General features: G+C 50.7%; 1 long non-coding RNA gene across 2 annotated transcripts; it reads right to left on the reverse strand.

Annotated features, from left to right (window-relative positions):
* Positions 1 to 11,454: 11,454 nt before the first annotated feature.
* On the reverse strand, positions 11,455 to 22,217 carry LOC104140918 (uncharacterized). Of its 2 annotated transcripts, XR_011143460.1 has the most exons (5): positions 22,096 to 22,217; positions 21,780 to 21,893; positions 18,969 to 19,050; positions 16,598 to 16,680; positions 11,455 to 14,377 (listed from the first exon to the last, which is right to left on the reverse strand). It is a non-coding gene; the product is annotated as an uncharacterized lncRNA (long non-coding RNA). The 2 variants fall into 2 exon arrangements; XR_693428.2 differs by lacking the exon at positions 22,096 to 22,217 and having other exon boundaries at positions 18,969 to 19,047; positions 21,780 to 21,894.

The raw sequence follows: 22,217 nt of genomic DNA on the forward strand, positions 1-22,217 counted from the left end.
TGACAGACAGCAGAAAAATCCACCCAAGAAAACAAAAGAAGAAAAAAACACGAAAGCAGGTGCACATCAATAAGGAATGAGAGTGCTATGGTGGAGCCTGCAATCAGCCTTGTGGGCTGCGTTGTTACCACAGTGGTTACCTCTACACCACCCGCCTTGGAGACACAGGCGACCGACCGCCCTTCCCCTGGCCTGCTCGTGGAGGGGGTTCTTGCAAATTTAGTGCAAAAACCCAAAACAAAAGGACAGTTTAGGCTTTGAAGCCACCATGAAATGGACACAGTGGCAGCTATTACTTTGATGGTTGCTGAATCACAGCCTCTCACTTATTCATAGGCCTTCCCAGGGTGCTGGCAGCCGAACAGATAACAAATGCCAGTGACCATCTACTCTCACTGCCACAAGGTGTTGTTATCCTGGCTGTAAGGGAGACACAGAGAGACTAAATGACATACCATTGGCTGCACCAGACTGAGGTATCAGAGCCAGGCAGAAGATGCAAGATACCTCACCAACCAGCCAGTGCCTCCGGTACCATCTGAGTATTGTCCTGAACAGGTTCTAGTCTCTCTTGCCCTACAAGGTTTAGCTCGTGTCTGTTACTATAGCTGAGCCTCACATGGCCTTTAAAGCTATCTTCACTGTGAAGAAGGGCAATGCTGTTATGACCATGGAAAGGGGGAATCTGAGGCACAGAGGGAGTGGAGGACTTGCCTGAGTTTTGAACACAGCAGGGAAGTGTCTCAGGGATGGGGGCCAAGACGTTGATGCTCCAGAGAGAGGAACATGAAGAGATATTGTGAGCCAGAGAATAGCCCAAGTTTTTCTCCTTTGCTGGAGGCAGTTGACCATAGCCAGCTGGAACAGGTTTGGTGGCAAAAGGGAAGAAAATGTAGACTTACGCTGTCCCTGATGCTAGGAGAAGGCATGAATCTTAAGGGAAGGGAAGGGGAGAGGCTAAACTAAACTTCCTCAGACTGGGTCAGGGAGGCAGGAACGCCATCCAGTGAGAGTGCAGGTGAGCTCCACCACCCTTCTGTCCCCAAGAGCATCCCTCCCAAGCCACCTCCGTCTGGACTGGACTCCTGAAGGAAGCTGCAGCCTCCTGGGGCAGTTTCCCCCACCAGGGAGCTCTCCCTGCCTCCCTGTTCCTCAGGCTGTGTCCACTGCCTTGAGTATGCAGGGACAACTTGACTCATCTTCCCCAAGCTGAAACAGTGCTAGGAGCCCTCTGCCTAAATGTGGTTTGGGGTATGGAGAGGGAGCCCTTCAGCCCTCCTGAAAGAATTGCCTGGCTCTCTTTGGCTGAGAGGAGGTGCAACAAGCTGGGCTGGCTAGTTGAGAGGCTGGTGAGCCTCACACCTTTGTTCATCTCCCCCTTGTGATTTCCCAAGCCTCCCTGGTCGCACTCCTGCTCTTTGACCAAGCAAGCAAAGTCTCATGGCCAGCAAGGCTCCCCTTGAATCTTTCAGACTAAGAAAGCTCTTGTGCATAGAAAGAAGGTAACTTCCATCAAACAACTTCTCTGGCTGATCACACTAACATTAGCTGTTCTGCTCCTGTCCAGAAGCTGGGCAGGACTGCAGACTGCTCCGCTGAGTGGCAATGGATGGGAGCAGGACTGCCTTATGGGAGCTGTCACAAGCTGCTACCACGTGCATGCTATCCCATCTGGCAGGGAGCATCTAACAGGGCTATGCTGCACCTCCCCCTTTTGCTAATTTGTCCTTCCCAGGGACAGGGAGCCTGTGCCCATGTTAAAACAGCATCATTTTCTTTAGAAGCGCATACATGGACCCTCAGCTTCTGGCAGCAGTAACAGAACATATTCCCACTGTTTGTTTGACCTGAACATATGAAGAGGGAGGCAACATCTATCCAGAGTCCTTCAGCAGTCCCAGGATTGTTACCTCGATTCCGACCAGGCAAGAGCTGAGCATGGCCTGGGGTGTATCCACAGACTCTGGAGCTGTACAGCTAGCAAAAGTAGGAATTAGCTGGCAGGATTGGCATTATCTGTGATGATTCATGGGCCACAGAGATCACAGCTTGACTTGTAGATGTCACTGGGACCTGGCAGTTAAGGAAAAACATCCTATTTATGAAGTGGGATGAATTAAGATTGCTGAGGTATAGCACACATGGGAGCAGCTGCCTGCTTTGCAGAGCAGAATGACTCTTCAGACACCACGCGAGGCTGCAGGACTCCTCTGCAGGGCTCCTCCACAGGGAGGCCACATGGCATCGCTAACCAGGAAAGGGCCACCCAGGCAGGGTGTGCAGAATTGGGTCTCTCAGTCACAGCCAAATGGGCTGGCTTTCTAAACAGCTTCCTGGGGCTAGCTCACACTGTGCTGCTGCTGCAGCTCATTTTTTTACCTAAGTTTTCTCTCATAAAACAAATCAGAAGTGGCTGTTTGGACTAGACATATTTTCTGTGGGAACTTTCACATGGGCTGAAAAAGCAATGGTTTTCAAAGGAAAAACCCATGGGCTTGTTCCAGTGCCATTCCAGATGGACCCAGGAACCTAGTAAGCCACTGAGCAAGTGAAGCTTAGTTGTCCATGGAGTTGTCTCAAGGATGAGAATCTCTGAGGTCTAATATGGGGTTGCGCTCACAGTGAGGCTTGTCCCCCAGAAAGGCTACTGATAAAATCCCTGTCCTGACTGGCTATTTTCATGATATTTATGCTAATTTCATCCAGCCCCTGTCATATTTAGGTGGAATTAGCTGACAAGGTGAAATGTTATTGAAGAGGGAGATGGAGACAGGTAGACAGAAAGATAGTCTATGTCTCTTTTGATTTGTTTCAACTTTTAATACTCAGAGCCATGACTGATCTGAAAGGACCAGAGGCAGCAGCAATCCCAGCTGTGATCCACTAGGAAACACAACTGGGCATGGCAGGAAAAGAAATGAACAAGCAGCAGTGGAGGGAAGAAAGAGCAAAGGGTCAGGACAAGGAGACGTGAGGTGCTGTAGACCCTTTGTCCACCTCAGTAACCAAGCCCCAGTTTAACTCCACTAACACAGAAAGCAGTAACAGCAGTGGTCCATTGTCTGAACACTGTGACGTGAGACTTGGTACCAAGACTAATACTTTCAGGTGGAAAGTGATTTTTCCTTGCTTCGACAACAATTCTGCTCTATATTCAATAGCTTATGCGCATTATCCAAATTCATGCAGCCCTCCCACCCCTCCCTCTCTGCCTACTCATACTCACCCACGCTCCTTCCACGAATGGCTCAGGATGAAAAGGGATTCAGGATTCAGAGAGACGCAAGGAACATTTACAAGTTGTCCACCATTTCACCCTCAGCCTCAATGGCCACATTAGTGTCTCCAGTTTGCATTTAGAGGCCAGGCTGGCCAGGATTTGGGATGAATCCCTAAAAGAAGCATTTCCTCTGTCCCTAGTGCAGGCAGGTGACAAGGCACAGAGCAAAGCCACACTAGCTCTGCTCTAGTGACTACTGCTGGCTGGATATTGCAAGGCTGGATTTGTCTATGGACAAGGCAAAAGTTTCCTAACTTCTGCCCAATGCCTTGTCCATAGGCTACATTGCAATATCCAGTCCCGAGCAGTCACTGCAGCAGACCTAAGAGACCTCCTGAACATGGTCCAGGATAAGGAGGTACCTCAGTCATCAGGAAGATGACTCCCCAGCCATCCCTGCCATCCAAGGTAGGGACCCACATTTTCAAAGCATCAGGCGGGGGTTGTTACTGCATAGTTTTTCTTGATTTTTCATGGGATTCCTGCTGATTTAGCCTTGATGACTCCTCCTTCCAATGGGACACTGCATGCAACCCTCCATGCTTGCTGTATTTCTGTTAGGGGTGCACTAAGCACCGAAGAAGCTGCTCGTACCAGCTGCTCATTCCAGCTGTGCTGAGTCAGAGGCATGTAGAACAGCTCTGGCTGCTGAGCCAAACAAGACATTTAAGGCTTTGCTGCCTTCCTGTTGCTTCCAGGAGTTAAAAGGAATGTAACTACTTGCTTTCTCTTCCCTTTGCCCCAGTACTTTGTCAGGAGATTCCTGACAAAGTTTGACAGTGCCAGAAAGATGAAGAAGGAGATGGTATGACTGGGAAAGTTAATTTCAGTCTCATTTTCATTCTCATTCCCATCACTAAAGGGGTTGATGATGTGCTACACATCCAGAGGTATAGTCATGGTTACTGGCTTGCACAGCCCTTGCCCCAGAGGGTCGGGTCTTGCAAGTCAGTGCTAATATAAGGTCTCACCTGAGTCAGCCCTCTGGCCCTCCCTTGAGATACTGCAGGTGCTGAGGTTTTTCTTGGCAGTCAATAGATACACAAGCCTGAAGCTTCCCAAAAGCACAGCTCTAACATAGGCACAATATGTATTTGGAAAGGGCCAGGCTTCAGCACATCTGTGTCCTGCAGCTATGGGCAATGAAGAGTTGGTTTCCTCTCCAGTGTCAGGGAAAGCATATCTTTAAAACACCAGACTCCTCCTGATCAGCATCTTTCTTTGATTTTAAGATGAGAGCTCTGTTGGGGGCTAGAGCTGGCATTTAGGATAAGAGGGAGCAAAAATACATGCAGCAGGTTTTGGGACAGAGTTTGGTACATCTACTTCCATGGGCCTCCTTTCACTTAAAGATTCCTGCAGTTTTCCTCATGGCTGTGCAAGACAGCTGGAATTCAGTAGAAATGGAAGCAAGGGGCAGGCTAAAGGAGAGTGCTGCAAAGACTGTGTTGACAACAGCGTCTTCTATAGAGTTTGACCGGCCAAGTGATAGGCCCCTGGTTGCTGCCTCTTATCCATGGCCACTCTGGGTCAGACAACTGAAACTATTTCATTTGCACGGGTCCCCAAACTCCTCCAGGTCACCCCTCCAGCCAGTCTCTGACACTAGCCCTGACTCCCAGAACCTGAGATTAAAATGCAGAACATCATTATTATTTGTGTGCAGAGGAGGTTGTACTGTCAGCGATGAGGCTATGTTTAGAGGCTCAGAGGCCATAACTGAAGACTTCCTGGAAGGATGATCTGCAACATAGTGGTGTCTGCCTGGAATCAGCCCCTCATTCTTTCATCCAACTGGTCAGTGTCTGGCGAGAGGAAGGAGTAGGAAAGAAGCTGGCCTGTGCATGTCACAGAGGAAGAGGAGTGGCAACAGTCTTCTTACCTGTGGCCTTTGGGCACCTCGGTTGTCCTTGCAGAGCACTCAGGGAGGGAGCAATGCAGGAGGGAGGCTGATGCAGTCGAGGCGCGCAGTGTGGCTGGCCACCTCAGGAATTTCCTCCCACGCGCAGGCAGGGTGCCTTGCAGGGGGAGGCCGAGCAGGGGGACGGCTTTGCTGACTTGGCCCGGCTGTCTGGCCCGATGTGTCTTCAGCGGGGTCTGTCACACTCCACCGCTGTGGCTTGCTTTTGCTGGAGGGCAGTAGCTCAGTAACGGAGAGGCAACGAGAGAGAGAAAAGTGGGAAGAAGAAGGGGCAGGCAGGATGAATAGGTAGCGTGAGGATAATAAAGGCGGACAGCTGGCCTAGAAAACGCAAAGATTAATCGGCAAGAAAAAACTGAAGCTAATTCCAAAATGCATGGTTCCTGCTGAGCCCACAGGAGCAGCACTGCATAGCGCCAGCTCCTGCCTGAGCCAGCAGCTCCCATGCAGCGCCTTGTTGGCGAGCAGGAGCGATGGCCAGCACTTGGCTATGGTGGGCAGCTGCCAAAGCTCTTCCTGTCAGCATGGTTTAGAGTCAAGGAAAAGCAGGCGGCTGCAGGAGCACGGCTTTTGCCGTGAGCAGAGCACAGGCTCTGCACAACAGGGGAGGCTGGCCAACCCACAACACACCGTGCTAGCAGCGCAGACCTGCAGACTTGCGCCATATAGAGCCTCTGCACCTCTGGCAGCATGCAAACAGGGCTGAAGCAGACTGAAGGGCCCTGGCTTGGCATCTATACTCCAGGTGTTTTTTAATATGGTCATTATCCAAAATACTCAACCCTACCAAAGGATCTGGGCAAGAGTTTCAGTACTACTTTAATGCAGTTATCCCAACAGCTCTGGGGAGGCCAGAGCCAAGGCTTTACCAGCAGGGCTACACTAAACACTGAAGCAATAGCCCAGCCATCACCCAAGCAATTTAGGCTAAAGGATCTGTTATTATTCAGATCCTCTCATGTACCACAGCACAAAAGGCAGGAACTGTTGTAAGCCACTTCAGTACCAGAAAAGTCACATCAATCCTCCCTAATGACCTGAGCAGGGTCACCCAAGTCACCTGTGGCAAGGCCAGAAAGCTGAACCCGCATCTCTCCCCTCAGTGTTTTTCCTCCACAGATGAGGCCTGCACAGAGACGCTTAGCACTGGTATTTTCACAGATGGCATCAGCAAGCTAAGTGGTTTTACAGGGTCGCTGGCAAATATGGAGGGAAAGCTAAAGCCAGAGGGAACATGGGAACGGGGAGCAGACTGTGCTTTCCAGGCTGACTGAGAAGAGGGGTAACAAAGAAGAAAACACTGCTTTAATTCTCTTCCAGCTATCACCCCCCGCCCCGTCCACAAGCCTCTCTCTCCCAGCACTGGAAGAACTGCACTCGCTTAATCCTCCCCACACGTATTCACACTCCTCCCTTCAGAGCCTGGAGCTTGACTTGGAGAAGTGAAAACAGCTACTATAAAGTCAAATCTAAGTGTCAGCTTCCCACTTAACCAGCTCTAATTGCCAGCTGAGCAGACAGTTAATCTCTGAGAATGTGCTGTGATATGGGTGTTGCTGAGTCCCCCTAATTGCTTAAGAGCAGCCATCGAGGATGCTAGGAATTGGCCAAGTATTCTCCCTAGGGTTTGGGTTTTTTTTTTTTTCCAGTTTTATGAATTTCCAAGAGCTTTCTTTGCCCAAAGCAGCCAGTGCAGGATCTCTCAGCAGTTCAATGGGGTTGAAGTGATTATATTTGGTCTGGCTAATCCTGTGTAGGCAGGGAGAAGAAAGTGGGGGGCAGCAGCAGGAACCCCGCTGTTGCCTGAGCCTAGCATGGGTAGATAGTCACTGGAAAAGGCTTTGGTATTATTGCTCTAGAAATGAAGCAGAGGGAAGGCTGTAGTCGCAGGTGACTCCTTGAACAGAATTCATCCCAGCAAGGCAGTGCTGGCCCTGAGTACAAATTACATCCAATTTCCAGTTCCTCAATGGCTCTATTGAGCAATAAATCAGCTCCACAGCCAAGCTGGATGAAATACTCCAGTTTGCACAGCTATCTTATTCAGTGCTGAGAAGTTAAACAACCCTTCTTACCAAGGCCAGCAGGCTGGGGGGAGTCAGCCATCCAAATCCCTTCAGCGTGCACCAGCAAAAAAAAACAAAACAAAACAAACAAACAAAAAAACCCACCACCCACCCACAAGACAGGAAGACTGCAGATCACCTGCATGCCTCCTTTTGTTCAAGTATTTTTCTCAGCCTTGGAAGAGGGATGCAGTGGGCCAAGCACTCAGCTAGTATGATCAGCTCTCCAATTTACACCCCTGCAAACAACCAGGCCTCTGTCTAGTTCAATGGTGATCTACATAGAGAGGCAGCAGAGCTCAGCTCACAGCACTTTGCTACCTTGGCAGCTGTGTAAAGGCTGAGTTCCTCTCCAAGCACCTCATGACCATCCCTCTGTTGCTGCTTTTAAGTTGCAGCATAGCAACAACACTTTGAACTGACCGTAAAGGCAGAAGCCTTCAAAGCCACCAAAGGCATTGAGGGACTCAAAGTCTATCAATTTTAATGGTATTAGGTTTGTTCTTCTTTAAAGAGAGTTCCTAAGAATTTGGATACAGTCACATTATAGATGCAGTAATGCTAAAGCACTGCAAGCTTCACACACCAGCCCTGACCTGCCCAGCCACCTCTGGGTAGCGGTGGGAAAGCCAAGGGGGTTTGGGCTCTTTGCTGTGACTGGCAACTGGAACCACCTGAAGTAGCTGAGCAGCAGGAGGGCAAAGAACTGGAGAAATTAGGATGGAAAAGTCCTGGAAATATCATATATCTTGGCCCCATGCCTTAAGACAGGCTAGATGCAAACTCAAGAGAGCTTTGCCCGCCCCTGCTCCTCCAGGGAATTTCATCGTGATTCCTATACAGAGCTCATGAGTTTCTGCAGGCTACAGCTACTCTTCCAGAAGGACAATAGTACCAGCTTATAAGGCAAAGAATGGCAGCAGGTGCCCCAGCAGGGACTTGGCTGAAGGCACCTCTCCGCTCCCCCACAGAGTCTGCACTGCTTGGCTTGCAAGCCAGTGTCAGATACCCAGAAAGCTTGCTGTGTTCCCAGACCACCCTTTTCCCTCCAGGATTTCCTCCCAGGAGAGGAGGGAGGAACTTTTCCTCCCTCCTGGCATTTTCTAGCCCCTTTCCCAGCAGCATCAGTCAGCCTGGCTTTCTTGGCTCTGCCATGAGCAGGACAGTGCAGCCACACTCGCTGTCGGCTGCTCTGGGCACCATTTGCCCATCCCATTGCTACAGCTACCTGTATAGATGCAAAATTCAGAGAATCAAGTGATTTGCTCCAGATCCAGCAGTAAACCACTATAATCTACACCCCAGGCATGTACCCTAACCTAGCCACGAGCCACAGGATCCACAGTGCCTGAAGCTCCACCACCTTATGCCTGTAAGTGGCTCTCCATCTCTCAGCCTATACCTCCCTGTTATTACAGCCCTGGCCAAGCAGCATCGCAATGTTATACTAGCTCACACACTACCTTAGCCCTGGAAATCAGTGTACCTGCTCAGCTGGAGTGGCACCACGGAGTTAGCAGCTGAGTATTCGCTGATCCTAGAACACAAATCCACCCCATCCCACTCTTGGCAGGCTGGAAACCCTGATCCCTGTGATCTGAAACAAGAGAGTATGCAGGTTCGCCTCAAGAGAAAACAGAGCAGAACAGGAGAAAAGGCAGCACAAAATCCCCCAGTGGACCTTTCGCTGAAAGAATGCCAGCCACAGTCCTAAGGCCATAATCACAGCTAATCGAAAGAGGCTCATTGAATAGCATCCCTGATCTCTAGTGGCATCAAAACATACCCTATGGTTGCTGCTACACCTTCTAGGCACTGATCTGGGGAGGTCTACCCTGCCAGGGCTGGGGCATGCTATTGCCCAGCATCCAGCCCCCTGGCAGGGGCTCTGGGAAGCGCAGCTGCCCCCTGGATGGCTCTGCAAGAGACCAGGGCTCATGCAAGCAGCCACAGGCACGTTTCCATCCTGCCTTTCATCTGCATGCAGAGGAGACAGCATCAAATGACAGACCCTGAACACAACACCAAGTGACAGCCTTCCTACAGGAGGATTTTGTGCTTACGCAGCAAGGCCCTGCTTGCATTGGCAAAGCGACAGTGCTGGGGCTCCCCAGAAGCTCTCTGGACACAGACAACAGGCCAGAAACACAGAGAGCAGATGAGTGAAGATCTGGAGGGCCCCCATTGCAGTTAAAGGACTCCCTTCACCTACAGCATGCCCCTAATCACCCCTCTCCAGCATGGCCCCGACACCCACTGCACTCTGTGGCTACTGACTCCCACCCCACAGAGGGTGCTGGTGCATGAGCCATAATCAGCTCTGCGCTACCCTGGGCAGCCAAGCAAGGTGGAGGGGGAGGAAATTCATTTCTTTAAAGAAATTAAATAAGGGAGGGGGATTTTCCATCTGGAGTCAAATCAATCCCACCTCTTAAGCTTCTACTAATCCCCTATGCGGTGATCCAGCAACTTCGCCACGTAAAAAGCCCCAAGGACCACTCCTTGCTACAGCCAGCCAGGAACTGTTGGGGAGAGGGGATGATATTTTGTGCCAAGAGAGGCCATGGCAGACTGTCTTGCACAGCCCCTTTGCCCCACATCTGGATTGTTTGTTTCTGTTGAGTACTGTATTGAAATGAAAATAAAACCCCTGTTTTCCTGCCTTCTTGCCAGTGAGTTGGTGGGATGAGGTCTCTCTCAGAGAGACCAAGCAGCCTCAGACTTATGCTAACCTTTTGCAGCACCAGAGAGCTGAGGGGATCCAGCAGTGGGAGCGGCTGGGGGAGACCTCAGCGTGCAGGCTGCTCCAGCAGCCTGCTCCGCAGCAGCGGAGAATCAGGGTAACCCAGCCCTGGGCACATGCTTACCCGCCTCTCCAAAGTCATGCACCTGGGGAGCAGCGATTACTCCTCGCTTCTCAGCACTCAGGGTTTACACTTACTCTCACACTGATACAGGCATGAAGAACCCTTGCAGGTGAAGGTCCCTGTCCCCACAGGTGGCTCTGCAGTCTGAGCAATAGCCCCAAGCAGTCTCCCACCTGATAGCTCCCTTTGGTTCCAGAGAAACCAAGTCCTACTCCAAGGGACTGCACAGGCTGATGCAGGAGGAGGGTATTCTGCCTAGGAGCAAAGCAGCACAGCGCTTTCATTTTGTAGTAACGTGAAGGTGGGCCCAACAGTAGTGGATAAGACTTCCTCCTCCTCCTACCTCCTTCAGCTTTATGTTCATGCCATTTTGCTGTCACCTTCCACTCCAGAGGCAGCTGCATTTCGGCACTGTGGCACCTGAGATCTGGCTGAGGACGAGAGATGCTCTGGAATCACAGCGAAGTTCTCAAGAGCCATCCCTGCCCTCCTGTTGCCTCTGTGCCATGCTGCTGTCTAGCGCACTTCCTTGTGGATATTACACTTGCCTTCCTCTGGGGAGATCCACTAAGCCTTTTCACAGCTGCTCCTAGTGCAGAAACCTTTGCATGGGGGAACGTTAAGGCTGGAGACCATATGCTCCAGCACAGGGGACAATGAGCCACTCATTGCGATTAGCAGCGCTGTGATGAGCCATTGTCATGACTGATGGCACAGATATGCCAGGGGAGTTTGGGGAGGGGAGCAGATTTGCACAGCAGATAAACCCTAATGAACAGAAAAATAACTTCTGCATGATGCAGAAGAGAGTTACAGAGATCAGACAGACGTGCCTGGTCTTGTGACTCTCCGAGGGAAGTGGCAGAAGGAAACACTTCCTTGCAAGCAATGCCGAGGGGCAAGAACTGGGGAGCTGGGGCACAATAGCAAGAGGTGCTAAGAATATATGTCTTTCTCCTAGGCTTGGAAGGGGAGAAGGAGGACGCACTCGATGTAGAGGAGGTGGATTAAAACCGGAAGGGGGGAGCTGCTGAGCAGGGTAGGAGGGGAGGACGGAGGAGCAGAACAGGCTCTTGTTACAGAGAGGGCTGGGGTCTCCCGTCTGGCCAGGTGCTCCAGCCACCCCTGGCTGCAGAGAGAGGAATTAAACCACACAGTTAAAATGCATGTGCTGCAGCACCCAAACAGTTATTTCAAGAGCCCATGAAGCACTCGAACTCCAAGCATCGTGGGCCAGCAGGAAGAGCGTTGCCAGGGAGCAGTATACGGGGCCTTTGCCCTGCTCTGCTACAGCAGCAATGCAGCAGGTCAAACCCCTGGCTGCTCTTCTACTGACACTGCTTCTAGGATCATGTAAGCCTGCCAGCCTTCCAGTGCCCAAGACTCAATTTTCATTGACTGGAAGAGAAGAAATAAAGGTTTGTCCTCTCCTGAGTACAGGGGAGAGCTTTGAAATATGTCTTGAGTGCTCATTTTTGACTCAGAAGCCAAGCAGCAAGGAAGTCAGTCCCCATGACTGTTACAGACCTTGCACAACACACAGAGCTGCCTGGCCTGTAAGGCAGCTGCAGTTAGCAGCAAAAGCTCTGTGAACTTCCACAGGCCCTTTTTGCACTCTATGCCTCTGTTTCCACCCACCAGATTCCCCTAATATGGGTTCATAGGTGACTAAGTCACAGGGCTTCCTCTACCTGGGGTTGAGGTACTTTCTAATGTCCCCACGATGCCCAAAGGCACTGCTTCTGCCTTACAGAGGGGAAACAGAGGCGCAGAGAAACACAGCCAAGGAGTGGATTTTCCTGGGCAGGACACTTGCATACCAGGCAGAAGGAAACTGCAAAACTCAAAATCAGGAGGAGCCTGGCTTCCTCTGGGCTTTGTGCTTCGTGAGCTGATTTCCACCAGGAATCTCTCGTCTGCCACATCCTTCTCCACCACCCCAAGGCAGCTTCGCCATGGGAACTGCAGCCGAGAGACCTGCTGTTGGAAGTGACTACAGCTCTGGCGGGGAGGATGCTCCCTGCTTTCTATTTTTAACTGCAGGCAGACCTATTCATATCAGTCACTGCTGAAACTCAGGTCCTTACTCACAAATGTGGTGCAGAAATACAGGGCCATGGAATCTGTTTCTCAGATTTGAACATAGCTCACCAGAAGACAGATGAATAAACCCAAAAGCAGAGTTCTGCAAAGCCTGAAGGCAAGCACTGAAGGGCTGGGATGGCCACTAGGCTGCAGGGAGCTCTCATGGTCCAAATTTATTCCTGGGGATCACACCACTTCCTAAATGCAGAGCAAGGCAAAGGCCTGAATGTGATTTACCAACTCAGGCCCATAAACTGCAAGGGAAACTGGAGAAATTGGATCCAAAAGAGGAAGGGTCCTGGGAGAAGCATAAACAGAATAGCATGGCTCCAAACTGGTGGTTGTTTTCCTGCTTGTTAATTATTTCATCTTAAAATGCTTTTAAAAGGGAAGCACTTCAACTGTGCTTTGCACAGGACAAGTAAAATTATGGCTTATTTTACAGCTAGCCATTGTAAATATAAGAAAAGCAAATCTCAGAGGCCTGCAATAACTCAGAGCTACTTGCATAAACCCATGCAGGGAGCATAGCTGTATGTTTGGTGATGGAGTTCCCAGTAAGCCAAACCTTGTGCTAATGATGATTTATTGTACTTTCTTCTTTTGCATTCATGACAGTTACTTGCCAAATCTACCCAAGCAACTGATGCTTTAAGAAAAAAAGTCCTCAGCAGCGAGACCAACCACCTCCTTCCCCGGAGCACTGATACTGCCAACCGTTAACCTCTCCGCTGCCAGCCAAGGGCCAGCAGGGACCACTCAGCCTCCCACTGAGGAAGCCTGGGCACCAACAGCCCCAGGGTGAGGGGCAAAGCACCCCTGCAAGCTGCCCCCCTTCTTCCACCTATAGCCAGCTGCCCCCGCAGCACCTCCTCTGCTCCCCAACCAAGTGGGAGACTCTGGGCCAGCTGGTGCCACCGAAGCAGGGAGGGAGCTGCCCTGCAGGAGCTGAGTGGCCCCAGGGGGAACAGCCTGCCCCATCAGCAGGAGGCAGGGCTCCCAACTGCCCAGTGCAGGCCCAGGGCTGTGCTCCATGGAGCGGATTTCACCCTCTGGCCACAGCTATATTACCACTGGGAGGGAGAAAAAATCACTGCAAGCTCACAGGGGTGTCCCTTGGTAGGCACACTAGGTCCCACAGCACAGGACCCCAGACCTTCCAGAGTGGATACCTTTTGTACAAAAAGCCCAAATGTCTGAAGCTATGGATATTCATAATTAACAACCTTAATTCATTATTAACATCCTGGAGCTCTGAGCAGGTCCAAAACACCTCTGCAGAGCCAAGAGCCGCTGCTCAAGTACAGAGCATTGCTCCTGCACTGGTAAAGTGGGAGAAGCCCCGTGGAAATGAACGGGATGACAGCAGCTGCCAGTGGAGAGCAGCGGGGCCCATGTGTTTGGAGTGGTGGTTTTGCTTTATCTGCTTTGGCTGGTCACAAGATGCAGGATACCAACATTTCTCTTTCTCTTCCCCAGTTTTCCTCTAAGTGACAAACCAGAGTGTAAGCACTGCTGTGAGTTACTAACTGTAACTCCCTGTCTATTGGGAGAAATTTAATTTAGAAATCTTTTGGCTAATCTGATTCACATTTGGTAGAAAACAATATCTGAAGCTCTGCTAGTTATTTTGAGGTTGATATAGGCTGTTTTTCTTGTTACACTTTATGGCAGCTAAATTCAACCTTGAGGAAGGAAACCTGAGCGCATGCTAGCCCCAGAGAGAGCTCACCAGCCCGCAGAGGGTCTGGGAGGGAGACGGCCACTAATCCGGCCACAGCCAGAAGCTGCCACTCCAGCTGACAGGTATTTGTGCAACTGATGCCTGTGGATTTAATCCAGCCGGTTTCCAAGCAAAGGAAAATCCCTGTAGAACAGCTAAGCACGATTCAGCCTACCTGGCTGCGCTGCCAAATCGCTCCTGTCTATAGGCAAGAAGCCTGGGGCACTTCTGCTCGAGGGTCCCGTGGTCAGAGAGGGTGCAGGAGGGTCTCCCTACACTTGCACAGCTAACCCAGCCCCCGGCTCCAGACGTGGCCTTGGTCTCAGAGCATGGGAACTGCTGATGGTTCTCCAGCCTTCCTGATCCAAGTTGTTAGCAGAACAGAGCGACAGATAAATGCTTCTTCTCCCATCCAGGCATTTTCCAGGAGGAGCACTGAACAAACAAACAAACAAACAAACAAAAATAAAACAACGAAGAGAGTGAGCATATTAAGTCCTTTTCCTTCCCCAGTTTATACTTCAGCTGCTGCCTTGAGACTGGCACAAAAACCAACGCACTGTTTGCTTCACACAGCTCCTGGGACTTGCGTGGCACAGTTTACGCTTGGGTAACTTAACTTCTGGAGGCCATTAGGCAGGGTAATTTCACCAGTTCTTAAGCAAATGCCTGGAGGGGGTCTTTGCAAAGCGAGTTCAGCACAGCTGAAATACAGAGGAAATGTTCGTTTGAATTCTAAAGAGAAATGAAACGACTGCTTTGTAGTAAAGCAGATTAAAATTAGCCCCAATTTGGCTGATCAAGGCACGATCTCATCAGCACTCTCCAAGAAGAAATACTCCTGATCTGGTAAGTGAGCGTAACACGTTTATGGAATAGTGTCCATCAATTGACAGCACCCATTTTGGGAAGAATTAGCTCACAGCATTTTTGAGACTCAAACTTTAAAACAAGTGTATCTTTTCTATAATTTCTCCTTGTCTTTCATTTCTGGAAAGGTACTTGCAGTTTGATGGGCCCACCTCCACTGAGATGCCACCTGGCCGAATACATCAGCAAAGGTTCGCCCTGCTGACGTGCTCTGCTGATGGCTGTGATTTGTTTATTCGTTAGCATGTTGGTGAAAACGGCGCAGCATGGAAGTGCTCTCGTGAGCAGTGCCTGCACCTGTGTACAGGCAGAAACCTGCCAGATAGGCGGGAGTGAGGTGAAAAGGGGGAAAGGAAACCTTGGTAGCGCTTCTGAGAAACCTGAAGTCATCGCCTGAAAAGGCACTACCAAGGCCTAGGATTCCCAAGGCCACAGTGCAACCTTTCTGGGGACAAACACCCAGGATAAGTGTCCTTGGTGCCACCAGTTCAGCAGCGTGGCAGGGAGGAACTGACCAAGTGAAAAACCCAAAGAAATCCCAGTTTGGCAAGTTGCAAAGTTGAGAGGAGAAATAATCCCCGGTTGGGCGCTGTACTCATGCACCAGAAGGACGGAGGGGCTCCCCACAGGCAGAGCAGGCAGGAGGAGTCGAGTGCTCCCTGCTTGTGCACTGCAGCAAAGCAGGATTTGGAAACGGCAGTAGCTAGTAATCCACTGGTTCTTACTGATACAAGGAGCACATCAGAGGGGCTCTTTGGGAAGGGGAAAACAGAAGCATGGAGAGAAGAAGCAATTTGTGAAAAGAGCCAAGTTTAGCCCAAGGCCAATAAAGCAGAGCACACCTCTGCAGGCTGTCCACCTTCTTATCCGTTCCTTTTCACAGCCACATGCCTGTAAAGGCTTCTTCTCTCTGGCCCTGTGTATCCTGTATCAAGCCACGACTTTGCCTCCTGTGCCAAAGAAGACATTGTGGAGGGGAGGACAGCAGACAGGCTGCTTGTTAGAAACTGTTTTGCAACATGCAAACTTGCAAAGCTGCAACATGCATCGCAGTTTGTTAAATGTCCAGAGACCAGATGATAGGCTAAATTAAGAGAGAGAGGACAAGTACTTGAAAGGTGCTTGTGAAGCAGAGCAGACCAGTGTTAGTTAATATAATACCTAGCAGCAAATAACTAGAGCGCGCTGTGGAAGGAAAGGGGAGGCTGTCAGTCCTCCCAGCTGCCATCTTACACAGACACAAGCTGGTGCTTGGCCTTGGCAGCTGCCCACGCATGGGCACCTGCCCATGCTCATCCGTGTGTGTTTATGTGTGTGATGCACGTAGACATCAGGTTATCATGAGGTTACACATTAGCAAGCTTGTGCCCTGGCAGGAAATAACTGCTGAGGAGCCCAAGTTCCTCTTGCTGCGTGACAAAGCACAGGACCGTTTCCCACTCTACTCTCTGTAGTTAAGTCCTTGGGTGGTTTTCCCTGGGCAGAGTGTCGGTCTGTGCTGCCCGATTACGCGGCCCCAAGAACACCACAATACTGAGCAGGAGCTTGTCTCTCCTCATCCTGGGCAAAGCCAGAGGAACCACTACAACTTCTCAAGAGAGCTCAGTCTCTGTGTCCTCCCGCACTGCGGACTTCCTCCCCCAGCCATGTGGGCTGTCAATTCGAAGTCCAAGGAGGACAGCTGGGACAGACCCAGCCAGCTGCCAGGCTCTGTGGGCAGACTGCGTGCCACGGCTGGCTCAGCATCAGGGACCAAACACAAGATGCTCAGTCTAAAATCATTACCTTCCTCAGCAGGAACAGATGGAGTGCAACCTTCGACCTGGGGACCCACAGCCATCTCCTCGCCCTCTGCCTGGGAGCAGTTCCTGGTGGGACACAAAGTCGACACTGAATGCGCATGGTGACCCGCTGCAAAGCGGTTGCCGTCCTCCCTGTTGCATCTCACACTGCAGCGTGAGTTGCCCCTTTGCCCTCTTCCTCCCCTTGGGCCAGGCACTGCCATCCCCTGGCCCGGAGAGGAGCTGGGAGCTGTGCCACGGCCACCTCGTGTTTCCGAGTCCCTGGAGGAGGGAGAATTTGGCTCCCTCACACTGCTCCAAGGAAGCACGGAGCCTGATTTCCCTCCAGGAACCCTACCTGGCTTCCCTGCCGTTCAGGGAGGAAAGCTTCTTGATCTACGTGGGGTTTTTCATCTCTAACACCGACAATCCTCTGATGCTGCCTGTGCCTTTCTTTTTACTCTAACCACAGCCCTGAAGTTGTTTCTCTTATCAAAAGCTCCCAGTCAATCTGATTTTTAGAAAACATAGCATGTCTGGGGAGAAACCTGTAAAATATAGAACGTAGTCTCCATTTGCATTGAAATGTTGAAAAACCCCATCACTCCTCAATGATATATTACATCAGCACTACACCAGCCATGAAATATTCATGGCCATTTATTATGATGTTTTTTATTATCCCTGTAAAACTCTCCAATGATCAGTGTCTCTATTTGCCCAGCCTCCAACCTTGATCAGTGCTTTTGTCCCTCTAGTGCTGGCAGTGTTTGAATTAATCAGCCTCCCTCCAGCCATGTAACCGCCCCGCTGCCCTCGCTGGCATGAGGAGGGGACGCTGTCCTGGGGCTCACCAGCCCATCCTGGCTGCTCCCTCCTGTGCCATCACGGATTTGCTGAAGCACTAACTGGGAAAGGGAAGGTGACCGCAACACACGCTGCCTGCATTAGGTTCCTGGAAAGGAAAGGAAATTAAAAGCCAAATTGTCTTCCCAAGTCCAGTGTAACAGTACAGGGACCAGAAGAATTAAATGGCTTTGCAGCACCTGCGTGCGTTGGGCCTGCATTAGGAAATGCTGTCGGTCTCGCAGGTGCTGCATGCACCAAGGGATGCTAGAAAAGAGAAGGAAAAGGCTCTGTCAGGACAGCTCCTAACGGTTTTATGGCAACTGCTAGATTAACTTTATTGTAATCTGCTAAATGGTTTTCAGATGGATCTCTCTCCATTTCCTCCCAAGCATCCTGCAGGTTCTGGTATGGGAAGACTTGCACTGAATCGCCTGCACCCACCGAACTGCCCTCGTGCGATGCAGCAGGCACAAAGACTGAGCCCAGAGGCAGGCATGAGAAAGACAGAGGCAGTTACTGGACCAGACACAGTTTCCCATTCAGAGCAGTCCTTTACAGGAGGATTTCTGTGAACCTTTTCTTCTTTCTGCAAGAGCTTACAAGACTTGCCCTTTATGTGCAGAGCAGAGTAAAAAAAGATCTACCAGGGCAATGAGAGCTCTCCTTTCATAGTAACAGCAAAGCTGAATCTCAGCAGTGTGACCTTGAGACAACCTCTATGTTTCAAACACACAGCACAGTACCACGCTGAGCAAACCACTGCAAGAAGATTCGGACTCCTCACTTGCCAGATACCGGCACTGGTTCTCCCCAGAGCACAGTGTCTTCCAAAAGCACGCTGCACCAGCCTCAGAAAAATAAATATCTCTACTTTCTACATCATTTCATCTTCGGGTAACAGTAATGAGCTCAGTCCAAGGCATTACTGGGAATTAATGACTGGCTGCCTCCTGACTCACCAGCTCTTCCCAGGCTATCATAAATTCCCAGGAACCGTTCTGAACCAAGCATCAGCCAGTAAGCTGAAAAGAAAGCAGTGTGCAAAGCCCTGGGACAAACATACAATATGCCAGGCCCACCTGGAAGCTTGGGAATTGAGATTAGCTCCCGGATAAACGTGCTTGCTCTGCCAGGAACGGTGGCTGGGGTGGACGAGCACAAACTGCTCACCAGAGATCCCCCCGGGGTCCCAGCCGGCAGCCCTGGCAGCTGCCGGGGCTCCCGCTCTGTGCATGTGGGAGCTGCGTCACTTCTCCAAAATAAGTCCACTTGAAAGCAGCAGACATCCCCCCCCGGGGAGCTGTTCCTTTGGTTAATTAACCTCACATTGCATGTTGTACCTTCAACCTTTTTTCTGGCTAACTCTCCAGTCTCGTCAGGCTCTTGTCTGAGAGATTAAAGAGCCTCCCAGAAGCTTCTCCCTGGATATAGGTACTTCCAGACTATTATCACATCACCTCCTGACCTGCTCTGAATAAACTAAAAGAAGATGCTTCATTACTGCAACGAAGCTTTGCAGCTCATACCTGCTCGGCAATTAGAAACCAGGTTACATCACACCTGCAGGGCCTCTTGGACTTTCTTCCTTTCAGATCACACAGCTCTCTGCTGAGAAAAGAAGAGTTAACAAAGTTGTCTAACAGATCTACATACTTATTTTAAAATCTCGATTTCTTGCTCTGCCAGTTGCAAATGTAAATTTGGATGTAACTAACTCCAGTAATTAGGTTTAGTGATAAAAGAGCATTTGGAGATTGTGCACTTCATGAAGTCCTCAGAAAGGACAGATGAGATTCGCTGCTCTTCTCAAAAAATATGAATTTCTGTCATCATCTCTGCTTTGAACATGTCTATCTTGGCTGCTTGTCTCAAGGAATTTAACTAAATTAATACCTGATTTTGTTATTGTTTACTAAGAACAGGCCATGTGCAGATTTTTACATATCAGAGCATTCAGCTGGCAGGAGAGAGAGAGAGAGGTATGGTAGCTACTGGAATATGTTTTAATTTGGAGTAAACACAGGTAGGTGCTAGATGAAAGCAAAAGGCTGAGCAGTTCCACATAGCTGCATTCATTTACTGTAGGGTCTCACTTTTGCTGGAGTCATACATCCAAACTACTCCAGCTCCAAGGACAACCATTTTAAAATACAGCCCAGTGGAAAAAGAGACTCACACGCTTGTCTTATGATGGATTACCCCCAGGCAGAACTAGTGCAACGCTCCAAGGAGCCCAGGTGCTTTGAAAAGACAAGCCGTGAAAAATAATCCTGCCCTACAAATGGGTCCTTCTCCCCCTTGCAGGCAGCAGCCCTGCCCTCGGACCAGGGGGGTCCCAGGACAGAGACGCGTCCCCAGTTTGGGGACCAGGACACGAGTACGGCTGCAACCAAGGGGCAGGTCAGCCCCAGGATCTGATCTCTGGCTTTTTGAGCTGGAGTGAAGGGTTCAAATGACCCGAAGGCAGCTGGAGAGGGGAAAGGGGCCAGAAGAGGGGTCCTGCCACCTCCGTGGGACCGACCGGCGCACGGTGAGCCCCGGGAGGCTGCAGGAGGCCGGGCCACAGGGCCGCAAGTCACGGCAGCTGTCACCTCACAGCTGCCCTCCGGGCTGGGGCTGCCAGCACCCTGGCAAACTCACAGCGGCCATCCCTCACCCAAAGGAGCCCACCAGACAGCCCACCATTCAGGACACCGTGTTCGCCAGAGCCTCGGCAGAGCTTTGTCAGAGGCGTCTCTAATTCACCTGGTCTCTGTGTCCCTCCGAGTCTGTAACTGAGGCAGCATGGGCTTCCCAAGCAGTGGGGTGTTAAAGCAGTACCTCATAAAAACGTCCTAGCCCCAATAACACTTCTAAATCAGCTTCTCGAGACACAGCGGTAAAAAGCCTCATGGAGAAACCACGGCAGCAGGCAAAGGTTTCACTAGCTTTTAATTATGGAGTGGGCACAGCTCTCTGTGGCTGGCTCCCTAGAAAAGCAAGGTGGAGCGCTCCAGCACGGTGTCCCCCCGCCACTGCCCCGACAGCCCCCCCAGCTCCCTCACTGCCCAAGGGGAAGGGCGGGCAGAGGCCCCAGGTCACCAGAAGTGGTGGGGGAATGACTTGTGCCCCTCTCTGGAGCAGCTGGGCCTCCTCCATGCCACAGAGAACACGTTTTTTGGGCTTTCTTCAAGGAGCTGAGGCACACACCCCCAGGGCCTCCCTGGGGAGAGCAGGTGCCCCACCACCCCTACAGAGCCATGCAAACAGCCACCCTGCCCCAGTTTGGATAAAATCATCTTCTTCCTCACTGATTTCCTGCCCCGTCACCCAGCCCAGGCAGGGGAACAGGCTCCAGGCACACAAACACACACATTTTGCACCCAGCTGCTTGCGTAGATGCTACCATACAGGTATGTGTGGCTGCACACTGCTGAGGAGAGGGATCCAAGGTGCCCCCAAATGGCAGTACAGGACCTTTCCCAGCCTGCAGCCACCCTGCTCTGCTTCTGCCTCTCTCCCTCCAGAAACCCTGCTCGCTCCTCCACTCACCCCCGTAACACAAGGGTGCAGCCACCACAATGACTGCAAGACATTTCTATTTATTTCCCCAGAGAAACAGCCACAAACCAGCAGTTTCAGCTCTTCCTTTTTAGCAGACCTCTAATATTTTTCTAGTGGTGACCCATGTATAATTAATTGAAGTTCCTTAACATGCTAGCTTTTCCCAGATAGCTTGCAGAGATCCTTTCCAAGGACCCAGAAGAGCCCCACAGGTCAGCAGACCACAGACTAAAAGCCACTGAACTGATCAAGTCTCTAGATGGGAAACCAATTCTTCATGATTAAGAGCTCTTTAACCTCGCTGAATCCCTGCCTGCAGGATCAGAGGCTGCAGCTGGAAGGCTTTGCTATGCTCGGAAAGACACGGTTAATTGTGAGGGCAATTAGCCACTGCAAGAATTCACCAAGTACGTGACGGATTCTCTGTGCCTCCAAGTGTTTAAATCTCAGCGGAGATCCTTGCACAAGATACACTTGTGTTCAGCCAGAATTGATAGACTTGATACAGGAATAACCTACTTCATGCGAGAAGTCAGAGGAGATGAACAGAACGGTCCTTTGAGCTGGAAAATCTCTAAAATCTATGAAACTATTAATAGAGAATGAGACATTTCCAGTGGGTTTGACAGCTAGATGACAAATCTATGCTAAATTCCACAGGATCCAAAGAAACTCTACTCAGCTTTGTTTTCTGATATCCTCCAAGGGATTTCCCAATAGGAGATTTTAGTTTTCTGGTTTTTAACTTAAAAATTTTCAAAAATGGAGAACTTCTCCAGCTCCCTTTGTCTTACCTCTCTCAGCATCTCCATCCTCTCCTCTCTCTTGGGGAACATGCGCAAATCTCTGTGTACGTCCTCCCGGGGAGTTCCTCTTGGTCATTTTTCCTATGGTGATTTTACTTTGTTCTGTGAATACCACAAATGAAACGACCATGAGCTCTGCTCTGCTCCCCACCGGCTGCGGAGGTGCCTCACCATGCCAGCCCCCAGCGCATGTCTGCCTTCATTCACACTGCTCTGTGGGGCTGATGGTTCCCCACGCCGGTGCAGGTGCCCTTCCCAGGCACCAATGGACAGTGGCTCCACCCAAGCACCAGCTTGTGCTCACCTCCATGGTTTCTGTAAGCCACGTGCAAGCCTGGCAGAGGAAAGACTGATGGTGAAGCAGTTTGTGGAGACTGAAATGCATCCGAGAAGGGAGACTGCAGGTGTGAGCTTGTCCGAGAAGGG

The sequence above is a fragment of the Struthio camelus genome, chromosome 11 (assembly GCF_040807025.1).
Source record: "Struthio camelus isolate bStrCam1 chromosome 11, bStrCam1.hap1, whole genome shotgun sequence".
In the NCBI taxonomy this organism is placed as follows: domain Eukaryota; kingdom Metazoa; phylum Chordata; class Aves; order Struthioniformes; family Struthionidae; genus Struthio; species Struthio camelus.